The sequence below is a fragment of the Aythya ferina genome (assembly GCF_964211825.1).
Source record: "Aythya ferina genome assembly, chromosome: 2".
NCBI lineage: Eukaryota > Metazoa > Chordata > Aves > Anseriformes > Anatidae > Aythya > Aythya ferina.
In genome coordinates this window covers 34647748-34671445 of record NC_140297.1, presented here as the reverse complement: position 1 = coordinate 34671445, position 23698 = coordinate 34647748, and the positions used below count along the sequence as shown (strand labels likewise).

Below are 23698 nucleotides of genomic sequence, written 5' to 3'. Positions count from 1 at the left end.
AGCAGCCTGAGCTTGCTCTTAACTACCAGATCGGGATAGCTCAGCTACGAGCATATTACACAGCAGCTACTTACACAGCAGCTACGTGCACGTGCAAAGCTGTAAGGAAGCACACTGGACCTTAGCTTGCTTTTTGGCCCAGCTGCGAGGGGGGAAATAGCTTGAGGAAACAGATGTAAAATAAACTAAGTGCAGATGGACTGCCAGAACACCTGTCCCTGGACAGATCCAATGGCGAAGTCACAAAAGCACAAGCCCAAGCACCCATTCATGCCTGAAACCACTCACTGGACTTACTGGTCCACGTAGCAGCACCAGTCTGCACAGAGGGATCCATCAGAAGGGTCGGATCATCATGCTGAAACTCCTTTTGGAATATTCAGTTTAGAGGAATATCTAGAGGTAATTTTTATTTAGTGTTTAGCACAGTACACTGCTTGGGATTGTTTTTTCCCATTAATATTATTTTCATAAAGCAAGCTTACTGATGGCATCAAGGATTTCTCCACAGAAACTAGCCATTGTAGCAAAAAGCATCGACACTTGACTCCACAAGAAGGAATCTGTGTTCAATGACTAAAGCAGCTGAAACATGAAAGAAGCTTTCTCAACTGCAGAAATGCTGGCAGAGTGTCTGTATTTCTAAATGTGCTGTCAGGATTTAAACACCACATCACTTCTCAGCGTAAGTTTTCAGGCCCAGAGAAGCCAACTTTCATGCAGAAGAAACCAACATTTGCCTTTTAACAGCACAGAGACTGGTCTGAAAAGACCTCCTGTCAGCAGTTGTCCAAAAATAAGCCAAGTCTCTGTATTTAAAACTTAATTTCTCAAATGCATTAGTAGCTTCCTGTCCAGCACAATGGACATCAAAGGCTATGAAGGAAAAAGATATAATCAAGCATGCATCACATCAGCTCGACACAGGATTAAATTATGGCTGAAAGGGCTGAGAATTAAAAAGTCTAGAGGATATTTTTAACAGATTGTCATTACTTGTAACTCACAAATTCAATTACTTAAATTTCACATATGCTCAGAATTGTGATTTTTTTCGTGCGCACGCTAAACAGAATCACAGAATCATACAGAAAGGTTGGAAAAGACCTTCAAGATCATCTGGTCCAGCCATTCATTGCATACAGAACAAGCTGAAGCAGAGTACACCAAGATGCACTGTAATTCCCTGCATCATATGCCTGTTACACCATTTTTGCTGTGACAGTACCTGTAAACGCATACTGGGGCTCCATATAACTGCTCTTCACCTACATTACACACATACGCTGGACTACAAGAATAGAAAGAAGCGTAAGAAGCAAATGGACATGCAGACATCCAAAGATAAGACTGGGCACTTCAAATTTTCAGATTTTCACTCTAAGCGATAAATGGAGTTTGATACCAATGGATTTTACACCTCATTAAACACATGAGGTGTCAGTCTTCTCTGATCCTACAGGTAGCGAGTTCAAATAAAATTAAGCATTATCGAATCCACTGACTGCCTCAGGACAAACAACATCCCTGAATTACCTACGGTTGAATCTAGAATGCTAACAGCAAAGCTAATGCAGCACAGTGTCCTATAATCTTTGAGGAAGGGAAACAGATTCCAGGGAAGACACATACTAAAATAAAAGCACCTAAATCAAATTTTAGAGATCCATTACTTCTGACGCCTAGTACAAAGATGCTTCTAACGGAAGGGCTGGCCGAATTTCATCTTTTGAAGGTTTTGTTGGATAATACTTTGGGGAGGGGTGGGAAACACATCAATTCAGGATCATCTTAGTGTCATTTCTGTACACAGCCTAGGACTGAAAGAGTGCTTCCACTGTGCTGGAAGGGGCAGTGCTCAGATGGGACTGCTGCCTGCTCCACCTGTCACGTATACAGCCTGGCACTTCTGTCTGAAAGATGACATTATGCTGGCTGCTCAGGTCCCCAAGAGCTGAACAGGTTCAACTTGCCACTCATTGTACTGTCATTTCACACTACTGCCTCAAAAAGTTCTTTCTTTTTGTAGACAAAAAGCAGACAGTATTACAGGGAAGTGGGATTCACATTGGAGGCATGCGTTCTTGCTGAAGTATTACTGAAAAGATTGTACATTCCGCTGCAAGCAAGTCAGTAGTCCCAACGACTTCAAAATTAAGGTATCCACTCAAGTTGTTTTGGGGAATTACTGCAGAGAAAAAGAGCAAAAAGGAAGGAAGTGACATACTTGAATGAAAGATTCATTCTGAGGTTTATAATCAGATACCCTGAAAAGTAGCTGACAAGAGGTATTTGCATATGTTTAACTACAAAGCGTGAAATGTCACATAGTATAACTCTTGATTAACCCTCTTTGTGAACAAAGGTCATTCTTTCTCATAACATGCCCAATAAAATGTTTTCGACTATCCTTCCATTCACTGCCTTTCTGTTCACCCAAGAAAACACTCCTCCTGTTTTCTAAGTACACCCAAATGTTTAAAAAAAGAGTGGAAACTAAAATCAAAATGGCTTCTTAGCTGCATTAAAAGGATGAGTAGTTTGATCCAAACAATCTGTGCTATAGACATTTAGAGATCAGCCTAACATGTTTAAATTCTGCTTTAAAAGATGGCCAGAGTCTACAGTCCTGATGACTCTTCACTTCTGTTGCCTCTCTTCACCCAGTTAACTCACTCAGAAGCTGCCAATGAACTCTAAAAACTGTGCAATAAAAGCTTTAGCAGAACTCTAATTTTGATCAGAGATAACCACGTATAGTAACTCTAGATAATACAACCTGAATTTTATTATGCATTCAACATCTTCAAATGCATGAGAGTGGTTTGGGGCATCATTTGAAGAGACAGTATTCAATCTACAGCTAGCAAGAATTTTTATTACTTCCCCTGCCCCATTTCTATACAAGTACATGCACGCTACACTTTATCTTAATTTTCTTCCCAGAGATTTGCTACTTCACCAAGAGAAAAAGACACCTCTAGTCAGCCCTTACTTTCAAGATAACAGAAGATCAAACTATAGCTATTTTTGAGAATGGAAGTTAGATGTAACATTGTCACTTCTGTCAGCAAGAAATAGCAATAGTTAGGGGAAGACCTGCCCTCCTGGTGCAACTTGGGATAAAAAAAAAAAAAAAAAAGTTGGCCTACTTTTTTCTGAGTTCAGCTGTTGCATTACTTTAAAAAAAAAATCCCAAAGAGAACCTCAAGAAGCCTAACAAGTTCTTGATAATGTAACTGCTCCTACCTTTATACACTCACCAACTTATGTCAAGGCTGAGAACTTGTACGTTCCACTTATCCCAAACCAGGGGTTTGCCAGTGACTATACTTCTTGTTCAAAGTTAGTAAGAAAGTCACCTTGAAAAAAAATATTTTTAATCATTTATTGGGGCACTGCTTCTTTATTGCCCCTTGAGCTGACTGATGAAGGGATCAAACACAAGAACCTTGACTTCTGCCAACAAGTGTGGAAAGATGAAACACTGAAAAGCAAAGAGGAAAAAGCCCTTTACATCTCCCTGGATCACTGTCATCACATTTCCCACAGGTAGCACAAACTATTTCTACAGCACCGCGCCTCTGTTCTGTGCAGCAACCACTGCTTGGGTTCTAAGATCTTGTATCAAGCTGACCTCACAGACCAAAATACACTTCCTACTTGCCTTTAACACAAGATAGTCTATAGACCCAACTCCATCCTTCTCATCTGCATCGGAGGACTAAACCAAGAACCTAGCAATAATGTATTTCCTGGTATTTTAAGGGTCACTCTGTATTAACATAAACATGGATGTGTTTTCCAAATAATAGTGATTATAGCAAACTTGAGGAATGCCTGAAGTGAGTGAAAGATGAGCCAGTTGCTACAGTTTGCTGCCAGTTCTGACTCTAGATATAAGACAATGTAAAGAGGGAAAAATGATTTTAATTTAAAACTTAGCACTGTTTCCTTATAATCTCCACATTTCAACAGATTGGTTGAAAATCTGTTTCTAAGCACAGTACTGTCAGTCTGACTTGAAGGAGTATTTCTGTTGCTAATCTAGCAGTCTCCCCTTCAGCTTCAGATGTCCACCCATTATTAGCACAGTGACTCACAGGATTCTCTGATCAACCAACCCCAAACCCAAACTATTAAAATGTTCATTTAACCCCATCCCATCACGTTGCATCGTTTGTGTCTACTAGAACACCACACTGATGGCACAGGAGAGCCTTTAAAGCCACACCGAGATGTTAGCCAGGGCTAGGTCACCTTACACAGGATGCTTGTGTGGAAGATGGGATCAGAAGAAAGATGTCCCACAGCAACAGACAAATTTCTGGAGAGCAGGTAAGTATGCAAACAGGCACATAGTCTCCTGCACTTGCAGGCTAAACTTCTTTCTGCTCTTCCATCTGGACACACTGTTAGGCAGAATGCAGCAATGGACAACAAAAATAAGGAAATAAATCTGTGAAGCATCCTGGTTAGTCTGACACGCTTCCTAAACTACGCGTATGGGTAATCATTAATCTGCAAACTCACCTCTAGCTCTACTGTCAAAACAGGAGCCAGCACTGGCTCAATCCTCATAGCAGGCTACAAAGATACACGTATCACATCTCACTTATCAAGCACTCCAGAGAAAATCTATATCAATTATTTAAACAAACTAAAGAGTAATCCAGTCCAAGGATAAGAGTTTCTCATGTTTAGTCAAACAGATCTCCAGTGCACAAAGGCAGTTTACATATGTATATCAGTCCGTGAAGTTGAGACTAGTTTTGAAATGGAAGCATCACGTAAAAGTACATAACATGAATCACATGAACAATCCACAAACTTCATCTAGTTCAGAAGGGTTTCAATTTAAACATTATCTGGACTCTGGGAGCTTACTTGGGGAAAATATCGTATATGCTTACTTTGTTTTTTCATTCTCCTAGACAGCTAATGGATGCGAGGCTTTTTGTTTATACACAAACATTCTGTTTTTATACATACATACGTGTATACACACATTCTTAACATATAAATACTAGACTTCATAAAAAAATCCCTCCATATATGCACACAGAGTTTTATATGTACATAGGCACACACACACAAATCAAAAATACACATTTTTAAAGAGCATTAATGGACTGCCTGCCTGTCCAACCTGTTAAATAGCACAGCCCCCTTCAGTTCAGAGGGGTAACATCTCAACATTGAGCAGCATCACATTAAGCAGAAGAAAGGTCTCAGGGTTTCTCAGGGTCTGTCTTGAGTGTAATAATAAGGATTAGGAATCTTTTTCTCACAGGCTGCCATACCCACAGCTGCTTACCCGTGGGTGGTATTTTAAGTCATCCTCTTGCCTTTACACTTGCTACTCGGTAACTTATGAAAACATACAGAAAGAATGAATGGCAAAATGTGATGTCTTTTTTGTCCACTAGGTGGACTTTCTCCCTGGAAACTTTCAGTCTTGTGCCTTTAGGATTATCAGTCTTTCTGCTTTCTTAGTTTTCAATCCCCTCCATGAAACAATCAGATTTGAAAGCTGTTCATGTGCAGGTCCAGGACAATTACAAAAGATGTTATCTGAGTTGTGAACCATGATATGCTTCTTTATCTGGAAGCTGAATTTCAGGCTATCCAGACACCACATGCTCTGGTCCCAGCTCCTTCTTGTCAAGAGACATGGATATCCAGAATAAATGTGCTGTGGCTTCTCTTCTATCTTCTTGAACATCTACTCAGAAATAATGTTAGTATGAGCTCCTGGTAGACTCTGAATGCTTTCAGAGGTTGCACTGCATATTGGAAATAGGATATGGAGACCTTTCGATCTGATCCAGTGAAAGCTCTTATCACTTGAAAACCTTACCTTATTAAGGAGTACCCAAATACTTTCAGGTTTGTAACGGAATCAAGTGTTACATAGATGGGCTGCAGGACTTCATTGACAGAGCACGCATAACCAGTTTTATCCATTGATGTTGCATTTAACAATTTTTTTTGCATTAGCATTTAATGCTCCTGCGCTGTGAGACCAGATGCCAGCTACAGAATTAAGATGAACTGCCTCTACATCTATTCAACACAGACAGGAAGTCACGTCCTTAGACCTGAGGACACCACAGATTTCCTCCTCCCTATTTCAAAATAGTGCTGTATTCTCAAACAAGGAGGTTTGCTTACATATTCATCTTGGTAGATTTCTCTGATCTAGTGGTTAAGTGCACAGCTACTTTTGAAACCAATTAAAATCCAATAGAAATGGGCCATTTATGTAAAAGCATTGGACTTCAGAATCAGTGTCCTATCACGGTTCACAATCATCTATCCAGAGAATTGCCCTCCTTGCTGAAGTTCATGAAGAAAAATGGGAAAAATGTTTTCTTGACTGTAGTATTTCCTAAGACTTACTCTGCTTATTAAGTAAATGTTTCCAGTATTTGCAAATTAGGAAACACTACTGCTGAGTCTCAGTGAATATAACAGAAGCTCCAGGAGCAGTCAAAATATCTAAAGGGGGAAAAAGTTACAGGTTAAAAAAACAAACAAACAAACAAACAAACAACAACAACAAAATAAACAAACAAACAAAAAAACGCAAATGTAGCCTTTAAAATGCAAGTATCCTTAGTTATACCACTCTAGTAATAAGAAAGAGTGGAAAGCATCAAAAGTGATCTGAATTTTGAAGTAATTACAGAAAAATAAAACTCAATGTATTAACTCACCCTGAAGGAAAAAAAAAAAAAAAAAAAAAAAGTAATCTAATTCAAACTAGTCTATGGCTGTCCAGAGAGATTACCTTCTGGAAGTACAGTAATTACATTTGTAAAGTAAAATCACTTACGCCTGGGGTGGGGAGGCCCAAGGGATTTTTTTTAAATTTGAAAGGTCTGAAAGTTTCATAATGATTTGAAGACTGAGAGAATAATTTTGTATACGAGAGTACACATTCTGAGTAATGGCCCCTTTTGGTGGTGGTAATCAGGTCTGTGTAACTGGCAAGGCTGCAGAACACCAGATGTCAAGTAGCAATGGCCACACAGTCCCACTTACCCACAGAGTCACCGGGCATGCTAAGCTAAGGAGCAGTGTTTGGGGAACTTCTCACAAAAGTACTTCTTGCCAAATTTGTAATTAGACTAATCCTTACAATTCCAAAGAAAACCTCCTACTGGTTTCACTGAAAGTTTCTCTACAGGGTTTTGTCAGTACCTTACAAATGAGATTACTTTAAAACAAATAAAAGCAGTATATTCTTATGAGCTCTAGCTTGCCTAATAGGCCGCATAAAGCATTTTAACCCAACGACATATCCAGTTATAGCAAGACCAAATAACACCATTCCAACAGTCCCACTGTGACACAAAACTGTCCCAAACTGTTCCTGAACTGCGGTAGCACAGAGCCTGACTGAGGACTGCACAGTGAGCTCGGTAAGAGCTAGACACTTGCTGTGCTGCTGTGTAGTTAGGCGGTGCTGCTTCCAGAGCTATTTGCCAAGATTTGGCAGCTAAACGTGCACCCTTCAATTCAAAGCTGATAAATTCCCTTCGACAGTAAGCTCGCGTGCTTCCAGGAAACAGCAAAACAAAAAAGGTTCCAGCAAACGGACCGCAGCGACTTCCCGAGCAACTGACTGTGCAGATGGGAGACTCCTTTTATGATGCGTTTATGAGGCCGGGACTTCGCGCAGTCCAAATGTTGGCTACAGCAGGATTTTTCAGTGCGCGCAGCTCGCTCACAGGGCCGGGAGCTCCGCACAGCCGCTAGAGGGAGCGGGCTCGCCGCGTTTCCACCCGCAAACCGGAGCGGCTCTGCTCCCTGCTCTCGTGCTTCATGCTGAGAACTTTAAATAAGCCAACCACCACCTTTCCGGACCTCTCAACACCCCAAACCTCTCGCCTTCACACCGGTGAATGCACGTCCAGTTGCTCTCCCGTTCCAGTAGCTAGGGCTGCTAAAGATGCCTTGATCCCTAAGACCTGTAACTTGGGAGGATCTTTTGCCTATGTAATTAGGTGCAAACATTAAGAGGCAATACAGCAGCCAGTTCAGTGCTGTCCAGCCCCTTTCCTAATGTTTCTTCTAGTGCATTCACTGCCTGTCCTCGAAACTGCCCAGCCATTCCTCCCTCTCTGCAAGGGCAACAAGGAACAGACGTGACCCCTGCAGCAGGGTGAGGCGCTCACCCATCAGTCAGAGCAGCTCAAGTACAATCACGATCTCTGTCTGACCAGAACAGATACTACAGAAGTGCTGAGTGAAACACACTAATGCTGGCTACCAGTTTATCTTGCTTCCCAAAAGACAGCGCCTCCAATTTCATCCATCTTACTACTGTTGAGCCAAGACACCTATGAGATGATCACAGAGCTAACGTCAGAAAAATTAGGTGGACAATTTCTCACACAACAGCTTCATGCCAAGGTTGAATCTCTGCAGCAAATGGACCCCCCTGGAGAAAGCTAGGAAAGAATGAAAGAAAAAGCAGAGTCGGCCCCAGTATGGCCAGCACCAGCACCGACCAAATCAAGCACTGCTCACCCCAGGCTGCTCTGCCTTACCAAATGTAGCGTAAGCAGCAAAACTGTACCAGTAGATTGGCAAAGAGCACTAAGTATCTGCATGATTTGCAGTCAGATGACTGCCTTCCAGTCACTCACTCTATAAACATTAAGTTTCAATTAACAGTTTCTCCCGGCCAGCCTGTTCTTTACCAATGAATGCATAAATTGAACTTTCAATTGTTAATTACACATCTCACTCCTGCACTCCTACTGACACCAAGAAATGCAAGTGTAGATGTAAGAAGCAGTGACTACAGTTAACAGCAGCCAAGTAATTTCTGTCCAGCAACGCTATACTTTGCTACAGCACAGCAGTTTGCAATGCTGTAAGCCAGAATTGCTCAGAAAGGTGAAAGAAACTTTTCACCCATTTCATTCACTCGACTGCAGCTTGTCTTCCCAGCTTTAGAACTTCTGCTGTATAAGCACTTGCATCTTGCCAAAAAGACTTCTGTAAACTTCAACAGTGGATCAGGAAAGGCATGGGGAGGAATTTTAATAAGAAGATATGTGAAGGCTGACTTACCAATTGGCCACTGACTTGTGAAAAAAAATAAAGCAATGTCATATACGAAGTTGTTGAGATGTTTGAAATACAGCATATACGAAACCTCTCACATCATAGTTACATATGTATCTCCAAAAATAACACTGGTAACAAACATGGAATCATTTAAAAACAAACAAACAAACAATGGAAGGAAGAAAGCAATAACATAGTTAGAATGGCTGACACATTTTTCTTTCATTCCCCTACAGATTTATTTGAGTGCTCCCCCATACTGTGCTACTAGCCCTAAGAAAAACCTTTACCCTCTCTGTTTACCTCGGTCTATTTACCCTCAATCTACTTTCCTCTATCCTGTTTAGGTATTTAAAGCAGTATCACTTTAACTTTTCATTAATGCACATTTGACCAGTGGGTGGAGATAAAGCTTTAATTAGAAAGCTAAAAACAAACTATTTCAGTAGCTACTCTTACTATAGAAGCAATACTTGAATGCCAACGCTATCTCAGCAAAGAGGCTTAAATGATCTGAAAAAGAAAAGTAAAGCTTTTCTTCTTACCTCCTAATTTTCATTATTTTAACAGTATTTTGACAAAACGTTTGGACTCAAAAAGTGAAGGCTGAAGTTGTTTGAAATCAACAGTTGTGTCTCCACCTACTGGAAAAGTGAATTTCGCTGAAATACCGATCCTTTAATTTGGATATGCGAAGGCTAGAAGAGTAATGTATTAGTGCAATACGCAAAGAACTGGTTCCTTCTTTTTTCCCCCAAGTTTGTGAAAATTACTGACTTTCCCCGCAGTCAGCATGGATTTTTGAGGTTCCTATTCTCAAATGGTTGCTTGTCAGCAGGCAACACTAGTCAATACATTTAAAACAGCAGATCCAAGTAATTTCTTAAATAACATTTGTTGCCAATAAATCTGAAAAGCCATCCAATTTTAATACCTTACTAATTTCCACCATGCTTTCATGAGACCTAGACTCTGGAATGAGTTCTTTAGATAACCGACATGGGTAAACCCACCGAACGGTTGCTAATATCAAGTATTCTCAATATGTAACACCTGTTTGTTTTGTTGGATTTTGTTTATAAGCCAAAGAGTTCTTGGAAATAATAAAACACGAAGTAAAGGTAGAGAAGGTTCCATTTACAAATTTTTCTTATTTAATACAAGTTGTAAATTTACTCACTATCATTTTAAAGACACTAATCAACCCAAAATAGGAATGTAAATGCTTTGATAAGGAAAAGCACCTCTTCCAACCTCTCTTTTTTTGCCTCCATTATTCTTGTAAGAATGGCATCGGACATAATTAAATAATTCAAGCTAGCTTTATTCTGGAAAAAGGCAATTTTTAAGCCACAAAATAGCATATTCACATCACTATGCCTCATTAATCCCCCTGCAAAGGACAACAGTTTGCTCTAGTATAACCTGAGCGTAACTGCAGATGGTTAGTAATAATGACCAGGAAATCAAAGCCAATCTTAAAGGCGATCTAAACTTCTCCCCCTACATCTGAACCTGAACCATCATTCTGACATTCTGTTGAACTCAGACTGTAAAGACTTTATTCACAGCTGTACTGAGCCAGCCAAAAACACCTACTGGTCCAGCTATTTGACACTGCCTTCTCCAAGCTAGCGCACGCACAACTGAAATCTTAGATCAGTTGTGAGCTCTGAAACAATCATTGTCTACTACTCGTCCTGTGACAGAAAAGTCACACTGACACCTCCATGCCCACGAAAACAAACCGTTACATTCCTCTTAGTGTTTGTGGCCCGCACTTCTGTACTTCTAGCTGCCTCTCACGTGCAAGCTTGAAGGAAACTCACTTTTTGCCCAGTACCCTTTGCGAGTTTCTTCTGTTGCAGAGGATGCTAAAACCACTTTCCTCTAACACCCTTGCTCTTAATCCCATGATCGTATTCTACATGCTTCCACACAAATGACCCCAATATCATCCGTGCTGCTCCAGTTGTAGGATATTTCTAAGAAGCCTGTTTTTTTTTAACCACATTTACAAGGCCAAACCCATTCCAGTTTGCCAAAGCGCTGAGTTTATAGATTACATACTGTGTGCTGCATCCCGCTACAGTAACCTGTTTTGCCTGTTAAGAAAGGCTTCTCCCCACACCTCACCTCCTCTGTTGGCTCCCCCTTCCACAAAAGATAAATATGAACATCTCATTCAAGGCCAACTCAAAAAAAAAAAAGAAGTGGCAAAAAGCAAGTTCAGGTGTATGTAGTGTTAAGAACCCATCTGTCCACCCTATCATATATGCCTTCTGCAGCAAATGCTCTCTCCCCATCTAGTAGCACGATCAGTCAATTCCCTCAAACCAGGATGAGTCAATTTTTATCCATCTTTACCTTAAACACAGAGCACAAGAGACAATATCATTTAGACCTGTGTGAATTTGTTGTTAGCCTTCGGATCTTAGGACAGCTTAACTTACTCCACATCTAAATGGAGACTGCAACACCTAAAGCCCTACTATAGGCACTACCATGACCCCAAACACATACTTGCCTCATAAGTAGAAAGAAATCCTCCCCTTTTCAAAAACATGAAGAAAGCTTCACTGGTGTACAGATCAGTGTCCTGCACAGCGTACCAGAGGGCACTCGCAAGAGCCTGCAATGGTCATCAAGTCAGCACTCGGACTCGCTTAGAGCTGCAGCACGAAGCATGGTTTTGAAGGGCACAAAACTTTTTCTAAAACTGCACTGAAACTGTAAGTAATTTCTACAAATAAACACATTTAGAAAAACAGTGTGATTCAGGGACTGAGTCACTGTATGAGTAGACTCATACTGAAGGCTCTTTTGCCTGTCATTATGGTACTACAAAGTTTTCCCCATATCACTGACCCTTCTTTCCACACATAGAAATACCCCACACAAGGACCCAATCTCAAGCTGGAGCTAGGTTCTGATGGAAGAAGCTGAGTTTTTGAGGTCAATGCTCAATCACACCCTTGAAAGCTCAAAATAAAGCCTGCCAAATTATTTGGTAGGTTATTTGCTTTTCCTGCTTTTACTGTGGTTAAACATCAACTAAGATTGCCAAAAGTATTAAGTTAGATTGTCTAGATTTCTGTTTCTTTTTATCTCCCCGAGGTGTATGCTTTAAAGAAGAACCATCCTAAAAATTGCGTGTGTCTTTTTGTTTGGTTTTGGAGATTCATCCTCTGTCAGACCTCTTTTGTATCGGCAAGGAACACTTTCACTACTTTCTCCATTATTTCCATTTTACGTAAAAAATCCATATGTGATTACAGCATGATTTAAGTGCACAGCTTCCATTATTTGTTTAAAGAGAGAAAAGCAATGAGAGGTAGTTCAAGAAAGGTCCAATTGCACATATGTTGCAACAGCTTTTCAATCATTTTGGAGACTTCTGGCATGCACAGTTAGCCCACTAATATAGCAGCAGAACAGACACCATTCCACATAGCTGCGATGGTATATCTGTCAATAATTTCCATATTAAGTAGCTCTTGACAAGCCAAGCTGAAGCAGCAGTGATCCATAGGATCTCAAACACACGCAAGCACACAGAATTCAGAGAAGCTGAACATACGCAGTTTTGGGTCGGATGCTGAAGGTTCCATAAAAAATAATAACGAGGAGGGTGGGAAAGCGTCTCACATAGGCAAGAGATGGAAATAAAAACCTAACGATGGTAGCAGCCTTAGGATGACACCATGCCTCGGTACTGCAGATTTTCCAAAGCAATATGGATCTCAGGTAATCTATATAGTGCAATCCTTCAAGAACAAAATCAGGAGAGCGAGATCATCAAGTCCAAACATTTCAAGGGAGGAAAGAGGAAATTAAAGATTATTTTCTGAAGAGTCGTTTAAAAATCACACTGCAAGTAGCTCGAACCAGACTCCAATTGTTGGCATTTTGGTTAAATGTGAATTTACTGCCCTTTCAAGAGGAATTTTGTGACAAACGTTGCACGGACCAGCCACATCGCAAAGTGTTAAGAGCCAACCACCTCAGCAGAAATAAAAGGAAACATTATGATGCTGCTGTCAACTCAACCAGCTTAACAGACACTAGCTGTTCAGAAGCAGTATGCTAAGATTTGTTCAAAGCCTCCTTTAGTCCGACAGCTATTTATAGCTGCCTAGCCTCTCTACAATTTCTCACAGTCCCTCCTCCTCCCAAAGCCAAGTCGGGGAAGTTTAATGGATGTAATCCCGGGCCTTGTGCCGCAAGATGGTCAGGAGCTCTGCAACTCTCCTCCAGCGATCCCCTGTGCAGCAAGACCAGGAATAATAACGAGAGAATGGTCTAACCTACGCGGGTGCCACATACACGAGATAAACCTTATCTCCACTCCTTCAGAACGAACTCATTTTTCCCCTGCCAGCACGGTGACAGTAACGAACCACATAAGCCTCGGAGCTGATGCGAAAGGTAAATTCCTCCTCGCCACGGCGAAGAGCTGAAACCAACTGCCCTGAAAGCCAGCGGCGAGGCTGTCCAAGCCAGCTCTGACCCCTGGGCAGCAGCAATGTCACCCGCCTGCCTTCCCACTTACATCTCGGCGTGTCACAGCCGTGCCTCCCTCCCCGAGCCGAGGAGGCCGTGGGTGCTTCGGGCTTTTCCCCGTGCAGTGCGCGGTCACCCCCCGGCACCCAGCACCCGGCCGTGCGTGTGCGCCAAGCATCGCTCCAGGCAGGCTCCCTCCTGTCCCCGGGATCTCCCCCGGCAGCCTGGGAGCGTTTCCTTGCCCGGGGCTGAGCTGGGAGCCTGCCCCCCCCCCCCCTCCACCCTGAGCACTCGCACCCAGGCGGGGGGAAAACTCCTCGCCCGCCCGCTCAGGACCACGTTTTCTCCCCTCTCCCAGCTCGGAGGCAGACGGAAGGGGAGGGATGACTTCCTCGGGAGGGAAACGACCGGGGAAAGGCCGGGGCAGAGATCAAGAGGGGAGGAATCAGCCCCGAGCAGAGGGGATAATCCCCGAGGGGGGGGCACGGCGGGGCTGGGGGGGGGGGGATAATCCCACAAGGGGGAGAGGGGGGAGGTAATCCCCGGGGGGAGATAATCCGGGGAGGGGGGGGAGATAATCCCACGGGGAGGGGGCTGGATAATCCCGGGGAGGGGGAGAGGGGAGGGGGACCCGATAATCTCCGGGGGGGGGGGGAGAAAATACGGGCAGGGGGTGGGGAAGGGGGGATAAGCGGGTGAGGAGCGGGGCTCCCGGGGAGGAGGAGGAGGAGGAGGAAAGGGGGGGGGGGGTCAATCCTCGCCCCGGGGGCAGCGAGCCCTCTCCCCCGGCCCCGGCGCTGCCATGTTCGCTGCCCTGCAGGCCCGCCCGCTGCCGGTACCTGCGGGAGGGAGGGAGGGGAGGGAGGGCAGGGCAGGGGGGGGCGGCTCTGCCCGCCTCACACACACACACACACACGGGGCTCCCCCCCTCACACCGCACGCCCCCCGGGGCCGCGACTCACCGGCTCCCGCTCCCCGTCCCCTCCTCAGCGGGCGCCGCTACAGCCCCATGGGCGGGCCCGGCCGCGCGAGGCGCCGCTTGGCGGGGGCACAGCCACAGCCGCGACCGCCACCCCGAGCCCGACCCCGAGCCGCCGCCACCGGCCCCGTCCCCGCCGCTCTGCGCCCGCCTCGGCGCGCGCCGCCGGCCTGCCAGCAGCACGCGCTCGCGCTCCTCCTCCCCCGCCCCCTTCGCCTCCGCGGCGCGCGCGACCCGGCCTCCGCGGCGGCGGCAACGGCGGCAACGGCGGCGGCGCGCGAGCACCTCCCACACCCTCCTCGGCCCCCCTCCACCCCCCCGCGCGCTTCCCGCCCAGCCCGAGCGAACGGCCGGGAGCGTGAGGGGGGGCGCGCGCCCAACCGCCGCCAACCGCCCCGCTGTGTGGGTGTGTGGGTGTGTGGGTGTGTGGCACCGTGTCTGACGCCCTGAGTGTGAGAGAGGGTGTGTGGGAGCGCCAGTGTAGGTGTGGCAGGGTGGGTGTGTGACGGGTGTGTATGTGTGTGTGTGAGGGGGGGACTCTGTGAGTGTGGGGATGTGGCAGGGTCACAGCAGAGCGAGCCTACGTGTGTGCAAGATGGCACACGTGTGCAGGGCACACTCACTTCCCAAAAGGGAAAGATAATTCCCCTGACACCAGCCGTGTCCACAAGCACCACGACGGGAACAACACGGGAACGCTGATTTTCCTGCACTTCTGGTCACTATTGGCTTTCAGCGCTTGGTCTGTGTCGAGTAGCGCTTATAGACTAGCTGTCACTTTCTGCTTCTGGTCGATTTTGCGGAGACTTTCACCTTTGGATATTCTTGGATTTAATGAAATTTGAGTTGCAAATACTAAGGCGCTCCTGCATGCGCAATTCTCGTGGAAGCTGGAGTGTGCATCTCAGGATAGAGTTTGCCCCAGAAAAGAAGGCGTTCGCGTACAAAGCAGCACTTCATTCCTCAGCCTGTTTTCATTCTCTTTTTCCTTCTCTTAACAACGTTCCAATTTTTTTTTTTTTTCAATCCAAGTGTACAGTTCAACTGTAATCTGCTTAATTGTGCTGTTTTAAGAAGACGTGATAGCCTGCTGTAACATATGGTAACCCTTAATAATAGCTGTCTGCAATTCACACTGGCTTTTGCTTCGCAAGCCGTTGGGGAGAAGGAAAAGCTAGAACTACGTGGGGGCTGAGTGCATTTGAACAGAAACTCCACTAGGTATCGATTCACATTTTAACAGGTTCAGGTTGTGCCTTCCTAGCAGATAACAAATAAACTGATTTTTAGGCAACCAAAGATGTCCAAAAAAGCAGCATATATGGGATGGGCATAATTAAAGACATGGTGGAACAGCAGTCAGCAAGTGACTGATAACAGACTGACCGATAAAGATGCATCAAGTAAATAAGATTTTGTCCTTATGTAAGAATCCAGCACGTAGAATTCCCTTATGAATTATTTTTATTTACTCTTCAAAGTGCAGTAGCTACCAAAGACTCTACCCTGAAAAGTTACTGCGCTGAGAGCTTAACAAAGATGCGCAATTATGTATCTCAGGGTCCAAAGAGCTTACAGCCCTCTTTCAGTCTCTCAGTAAAATGTCTAAATCGAACATAGTTTTGATAATTTTCTTCACAAGCAGTTATCTTTCCCCTATTAAACTGAAAGGGAATTTAACATGTCGTGAGGGATTCTCAGCTAAGTAAAGACCTGCCATTCTGCTGGTGCTTAAACCCCTGCAGCTAGAGTGGAAAAACTGACAGGAGTAGAAAATCCTCATGCTCCAAAAAATAACTCCACATCTTTCTCTCTTCTTTGTCCCTCATTTATTTATTTGTTTGTTTGTTTATTTATTTGGTGATGTTCCGTTGGAAAACCTTTTGAGCCAGAGCCACAAAATGCTTAACTGTCACCTCATTCTGCATTTCACAGCTCAATATCTTCTTCTCCTATAGTCCCTGCATTTGAGGAGGCTGAACATTTTTTCTAGTAAGGAGAAAGGGTTGTAGCATTTCATGCTGGCGTCTTTATCCTGACTTTATCCTTCATGGCCAAAGAAAGAAAATCACTTTACTGCAAAACTCAGAGGTTCCTTATTACAGTTCAACACAAAGCTTGAATCCAAACCTGTGAAATGTGATAGCCCATTTTTGGCTGTAGCAGAAATATCTAAACGTGAAGCACTTTGACTGCTCTGGAGCTTTTTGAATGTCTTCCATTCTGGCCTCCACAGCTGCGATTTGGCTATTAAAGCCCCTTTGGGAATGTGCCCCAAATACTTGCACACCGCTTCTTGCCCAATATTTAATCCATTTGACCCATTAGGGTCAAGAAAGAAACAGAGATGTATTGTTTTAGAAGAGAATTTAGAAATTGACTTTTACCCTCTGGTCCGAATGATCATATCTTTTTGGCTTTTTATAGCTTACATTCACATGCCACTCATAACAGAAATCCCCCATTCAAGGATGGTTGATAGGATCCTGATGGTGCAGTTCAATCTGATAGTTCTGCATCGTTCCCAAAGCACAAAATGACTAAGTCTCTTTTACCCATTTAACAGGCAATTACTGCACTTCAGCCAAGCCTCATCCTGTTCCCATTTTAGGGAAGAGAAGAAGGGGACCTGGCCAGGGCTGACTTACGCCCCAGCAATTTCTGGCTAGTGGTCATGGGCAGCCAGGCATAAATTAGAATAGTGCCAAAGCCGAGCTGCTTTATGCCAGGGATTATTTCAGTCTATGTCTAGCTACAGGATTCAGGGACCATAAAAGAGGTAGGTCAGCCCCAGCCCTCGTACTTTGGGGTTGATCAGTTAGTATTTAATTGAACTGGAATTTATGACTCTACAGAGCTTTGTACTCTGCCTTTGAATCTCTGATGGCATGGATCTCACTCAGTTAAGAGGTTTCTCTGAAGCCTGATGCTTCTCTCAGTACAACTGCAGGGATCAGGTTTGCTAATATTGTGAGTTCCCTGCTGGTGCTACCAGTTGCATGGTAGAGGTGCATCTCCAGAGCCTTTTAGTTTTGTTAGGGCTCCTGCCTGGATGTTGAAGGGGTAGAGGAGCAGTCACTCCAGTGTACAAAATGGGGGAATGGGAATGACGTGGTTTTCAGTCCTGTCACAGTTCTGGGTGTACAAATTGAAAACAACAAACAAACAAAAATGCCTATTCACCACCACCACCGCATTTGCTTATTACTGAAGGAATGATCTGATGCCAAGTACACCAACTTTTGCTTTGTCTTATGGTCTGCACAATCCTTTGTCTGATTTCTGAGCATTTCTGTTACTGTTCTGATGACTAGTTTAATGACAAAAGGAACAGATGTACCCACAGAAGAGCTTCTTTGATTTAGGTTCCCATGTCACATTTAATTGTTGTGGAGAATTGTTGTTGAGTACTTTGAGCAAAAGACCTGGAGACAGTACATTTTATAAATGTTGGTTTAAGCTGATTGCTGGCATACTCTGCAAGTCCAATGTTCTGTGTGCTTTAGTTTACCTATGTCTAACAGGGATAATCAGTTATGATCTGTCTTCAGACATCTGTTTTTATCGCCATTATCACCAATCTCATGATGATAATTTGTTTATGCATCCGCTGGCGTACTATCCAAGATCATCATTATCAAAGCAGTGAGACTTTGTGAAGTTCTTTGTGCCAAAGAAATGAGCTAGAGTTTTGGTGGTGTTTTGTTGTTGTAGTTTGGTTGTATGTGTGTTTTTTTGTTTTATTTTCTGTGTGTGTGTTTTGTGTTGTTTTTTTTTTTGGGGGGGGGGGGAGGGTATAATGGTATATGGTATAATTACATATCTGTGCAGAAAACATCATTCAAGACTAAACATTGTTCAAGTTTTAATCTTTGAAAAGATTCAGCAAACATCACAAAATCTGTAAACTACTTTTCATGAGTAATTGCATGATTTTCCAAGCTATCCCAGAGGAACTCATTAAAGGATCACGTGGATGATTACAAATATTGAAGGTAAAATAGAAACAGTTTTCTTTTAGGGAGTTGATCAAAACCACAACAATTAGGAGAATGTTGATGTGCTCGGAAAGGCAGTTTGAAAGAATAAAAGGAGACTATACCTTCAGAGTTAAATGTCTATGCATCTAATTCCTATGCTATTTCCATCACTGAGGTCTGTTTGCATGTGGAATTCAGCTGCACAGGAGGAGATAATCAAGACAAATAGTATGGCTTTATTTTTAAAAGGGGTGGATAATTTCATGGCAGCTTACAACGTTAGTAACTGGGCAAGCTAAGATAATAAGGCTAATCAAATCTCACGCTCCACAGCACTAGTTCCCTGCGGGGTCAGGAAAAATTTTTCCACTATATACAACACTATACAATTAGCAAGGTTATTATTGGGGAGCAGAGGTACAGCCTTCTAGAGCAACAAGCTCTCACCATTATCAGAGAACAGAGGCTGCACTTGGCCAGATAGGGAAAATAGCTTTATTTTCTTGTGCCACTTTTGCTCCTCTTTCCTGTCAGGTCCATATTTTTAGGATTACAATAGTTAGGTTTGCTAAAAAAAAATATAAAAATAAAAAAATCCCCCCAAAACAATTACCTAAGTGCATTACTGCCTGAAATCTGTCAAAAGCTTTCCCACCTGTGACTGGTAGCCCAGTTCAAAACCAACAAGTACTGACTGGACACAGCAATGGTATTGATTAAGTTGTTGCAGGTTAAAAGCTCGTTACCTTCTGGTTAGGTCAGTACAATAACAGAGTTTGCTTTTCAGTAGAGGCTTGGGCAGAAAGACATAGTCCCAAACAACAACCAGCTCTTAGCTAGAAGCTGCAATGACATGTGTTTTGAGTATTTGGTTTTAGAAGTTCTGTTCATTTTCTTTAATTGCCTGAACATATTGTTGTAGGTGTTCTGTCTGTATACTTGAATTTTATTTTCCTTCAGTGTGTGCATCAGAGAAACGATATTAGCTGCAATTGAAAATATTTTGCTATTTTTTTCTGCAAAATATATGTTCTGTATGTGAATGTGATACTCTTTACAAGTTTTTTTGTTGTTTTTGTTATTTTTTTTTAATTATTCCTTACAAGGCAGAGGAAGCACAATAATAGAACAGCATCTTTTGAAAACCCATACTGCAAAAAGAACTTTCTATGAGGTGTGCCTCAGACACAATGAGTAGGCATTTCCTTAACCCCTACCTCAAAGATATTTATTTAAATGTAGCAATTGTTCTAATTGTACTTAAATGACCTTTTCCCCTCTGCACAACCTATGTGCTTTCTCAACTCTCATCTCACATATTACTGAGGAGAAAAAATAAAAAATAAATAATAATTAAAAAAAAAAAAAAGCTTCACCTCCATCTTGAGATTTGGGTTAAATGACAAGAAAATCTAAAAAATAGAGAGTAGCTTACATAAAAATAACTTCAAGCTTTCTTTGCAGGTGCAAAAGTGCTATTTTTTTCTTAAATAAATTATATTTGGGTCCCTTCTTTCCCTTGAATTGTAGAAGTTGTAGAAGAGAAATAAAACATAAATACATAAACATAAATAAAACAAAATGAAATATTATATATAAAAATATAATATATATAAATAAAAATAAAAATTAAAAATATATAAATATAAAAAACATAAACATAAATAATAATTTAAAAAAAAAAAAAACAAAAACAAAAAAAACAAATAAAATTTGTCTTTACTTTTTGGGTATCAGGAACAGATTCAGTAAAGAATCTACTGTCCACAGACTAAAATTCTGAATATAGAACTGGGCACAAAAGATCCACAGGACTGAAGAATGGAAATGCGGGTCTGTTGCCGAATAGGGCAGGTGATGTAGCTGCAACAGACACAGCTAAGTTTGGGGTACTCAGTGCATTCTTTCCCTCATTCTTCACCAACGAGGTCTCCAAGGCCCCTGTGCAAGGAGAAGTACAGGAAGCAGATGAAGATGATGACAGGAATTATTGTGAGAACTCAGCTCGTACAGTTCCATGGGGCCAGATAGGCCACATCTGGGAGAGCTGAGAAGGCTGGCAGATGTCCTTGCAAGGCTGCTCTCTACTGCCTTTGAAAAGCTGTAGAGACCAGAGGAGGCCCCTGACAAAGGAAAAAGGCAGATGTTGCACCCGACTTCAGAAAAGGCCAGCAGGATCATTTGGGCATGTCAAGACCTAAGCAAGACATAAAAGCTTAAAGGACTTCTTCAAGGTTTTTGGCTCTGTCTCCCACAATATCCCTTTACCCGGGTTTATACATTTCAGTCTGGATGAGTGGACAACCAGATGGATTGGATGGTCAGACACAAAGGGCAATGATTAATGTGTTGCACTGTAACAAGAGGCCAGTAGCAAGAGTAATAAAAGTGGAGCACTACAGGCCTGTGCTGTGGGACTCATCCTGTTTAACATCCTTAGCAATGGCCCAGGGTAAGTGACAGAGAGCTGGCTGCTCAACACCTTTGCAGATGAGACCTGCTTGGCGGTGCAGCTGACATGATGGAGGGGAGGGCTGCCATCCAGAGAGACCTGGACATGCCGGGGGAACGGGCCGAAGGGAATGTCACGGAAGTCATCCAGGACGAAGGCTGAGCCCCTCACCTGAGGCCGGCTGACCCCTGGCTGGTACTGCTCCAGGCTGTTGATAGGTAAAACCTTAGTCACTGTTAGTAAGCCGTGGAAGCAGTCGCCAAGAGAAGTTTTGCAGTCTCCATCGTGGGAGGTTTTCCAGACTCAGCTGGATAAAGCCCCGAGCAACCTGGTGCACTCTCATAGCTGTCCCTTTGAGAATGACTGGAGGCCTTGAGGGGTCCCTTCACACCTGAGTAACTCAATGATCCAATGACTCAATAAGTCCACCATGGAGAAAACTAGCTGTGTCTGCAGAAGGAGAAGACCATTCTGGCACACACGGTTTATCCAGTGAAGTGATAAATATTACATTATACTGAGAGCAGGGATGAGAATCCAGGCTAGAACTGCTCATATGTGCTGTGTAACAAATTGGCTGTAGTTTCATACTCCCCCTTGCTTGCTCTCCTTTTGGCCTCAACAACCTTATATTCTTGGCTGCACAGCTTCAGGAAGAAGGTTTGAGTATTTTGAAGTTCTTCATGGACACCAGCAATTTTCTTATTTTTTTCTGTTTCCATAGCCTCCTTACCACAGAAAGGAGGTCCACAGAGTAAAAGAGCAGCCACAGCAAAATTCTGGAAATAATGCTTGCTAGATCTCTTGACAAGTGTTACTGGCATCTGAAAATAACTTCTTTTAAAAATGCAGAAATTCCCCTAGCTCGCAATCCTGTCTTCAGTCCAGACACACAAAGATGAAATTCCATAAAAAAGAAAATGCAGGCATTCTCATTGTCCCCAAGGTTTCCTTTACATTGTTAAAGTGATATTAACACCCACTTCAAAAATCTTTTACATTACATGATGGCTCTAAAGAGTCCTTAATTTAAACAAAAATCAAGTGCCAAGAAATCTTTGTCAGATTCAATAAAATTGGAGTATCAAAGCACAGAATTTTAATTAAAAACCTCAAATAAACTTAAGGGAATAAAATCATTTGCGAACCTAAGCATATCAGAAAAAAAACAACATGGCTTTGTGGCCTACATGAGTAGACGTGACTTACTTCCTAGCAGTATTCTCCACTTTATAAAAAGTATTGCCAGAGAGACCATGTACCCTCATACTTCAAGACAGAATTAATACATGTAGTTAGCTCTGGTCAGGAAGAACTACCCTGTACAGCAGAAAAAAGAGAGGTATCAGCAGCTTCAGACTGCAAGGCCCTCTTCCCTAAGCTCCTTTCTCAAAGTATTTTCCTGCATATCTTTTCAAGACGAAGTACCTTGCTGTTCGTGTCTCCAGCTCAACGGGATACCAGCAAAAAATTGCGTCTCCAGAGAAAATCTAGTAGAAGATGATCAGTGTCAGTAGCAAGTATTACTGTCTGCACCCTGCTATCTGCCATGGCAAATTCATTGCAAGAAACCAACAAGTCAGCCTGGCAAGGCTGACAGTAGCATCAGAGGATGCTTTTCTGCCTGATGAGGATATAAAGAAAAAATAGTGAAGACAAAACATATGATCATTGTAAAAAGTAGAGAGATTGGAAAGGGGAACAAAGGGAGTAATAATTGCTGATTAGGTATTAGTTTTTAGAAATGACTTATTTTACTTACAACAACATTTAGGGATTGAATTATTGTTTTAGACAAGTATAATGTCATGGGAAGAGTAATTAAGGAATTATTCTACCAACATGGATCTCATATAACTCTCTGGTTCCTCTTATTTTTAATATTCATATGTTTTTAAGACAGTAATATGTAATCTTAAAATTTGAGTCCATTTGTCCTAAAAGTATTTGAAAGAAATCCAATTATGGCCAGTACTGCAAAACAAGCTTTAAAAAAAAAAATAAAAATAAATAAAAAATTGATTGTAGGCACATGTAATACAACATTTCCATTTAAAGTCTAATTACTTACACTGCATGGCTTAAACAAACCCCCAAACTGTACTTTCTGTTCCTGCAGTTAATTTCGTTCACAAAATTACGTATCATTGAAGAAAAGCTGGCTCATAGGACTAATGGTATCCTTTTGTTCTGAGTTTTATGTCCAGATAAAACACCACTGTTGCTGTGAAGTGCATTTTGGAACATCAGAGAAGAACTGGGCCTCCTGCACCCATTTGTGCGATTTTTTTTCTGGGGCAAAGGGCTGGTTACCAAGCAGACGTACAGAGCTGTATAGTTCATCTGTTGGAGCTATAGATGAAGGTCTCAATTCCGTGCTTCAGACAAATTTCTGGTAGGGAAGGTAACTGAGGGCAAAGCTGACTAAACACAGAACATCACCTGCCAAAGGGGAGGTACAAACCAGTCACTTTATGCTTCTCGCAGTACAAAGGCTGTTTCATGGATGAATTTCTGGTTATTGGTTAAACTCTGTCATGCAAGATACTATTTTTTTACATTACCTAGGAAAAATGATGGAATTGCCACCACCATCAGCCTTCAAGAACTGTCAGAGTATCTCAGGCATAGCCCACCCTGCTTTGGGACAGGGATATGGACTATTTGACTTGTGAAATCCTTTGCATTCCTAATTTTCAG

At 42.6% G+C, this 23698-nt stretch overlaps 1 protein-coding gene across 5 annotated transcripts in view; it reads right to left on the bottom strand.

Moving 5' to 3' along the window:
- PALS2 (protein associated with LIN7 2, MAGUK p55 family member) overlaps nucleotides 1-14710 on the bottom strand; it is a 54251-nt gene extending 39541 nt beyond the window's left edge. For 4 of the 5 annotated variants that reach the window (XM_084510330.1, XM_084510329.1, XM_084510327.1 and 1 more), the window contains exon 1: nucleotides 14550-14710. The gene's annotated coding sequence lies outside the window, so the exon portion shown is untranslated. Of the gene's footprint in view, nucleotides 1-13636; nucleotides 13653-14549 lie in introns of those variants that run through there. The other variant, XM_084510331.1, reaches the window with a different exon arrangement.
- Between the last annotated feature and the right edge of the window lie 8988 nt (nucleotides 14711-23698).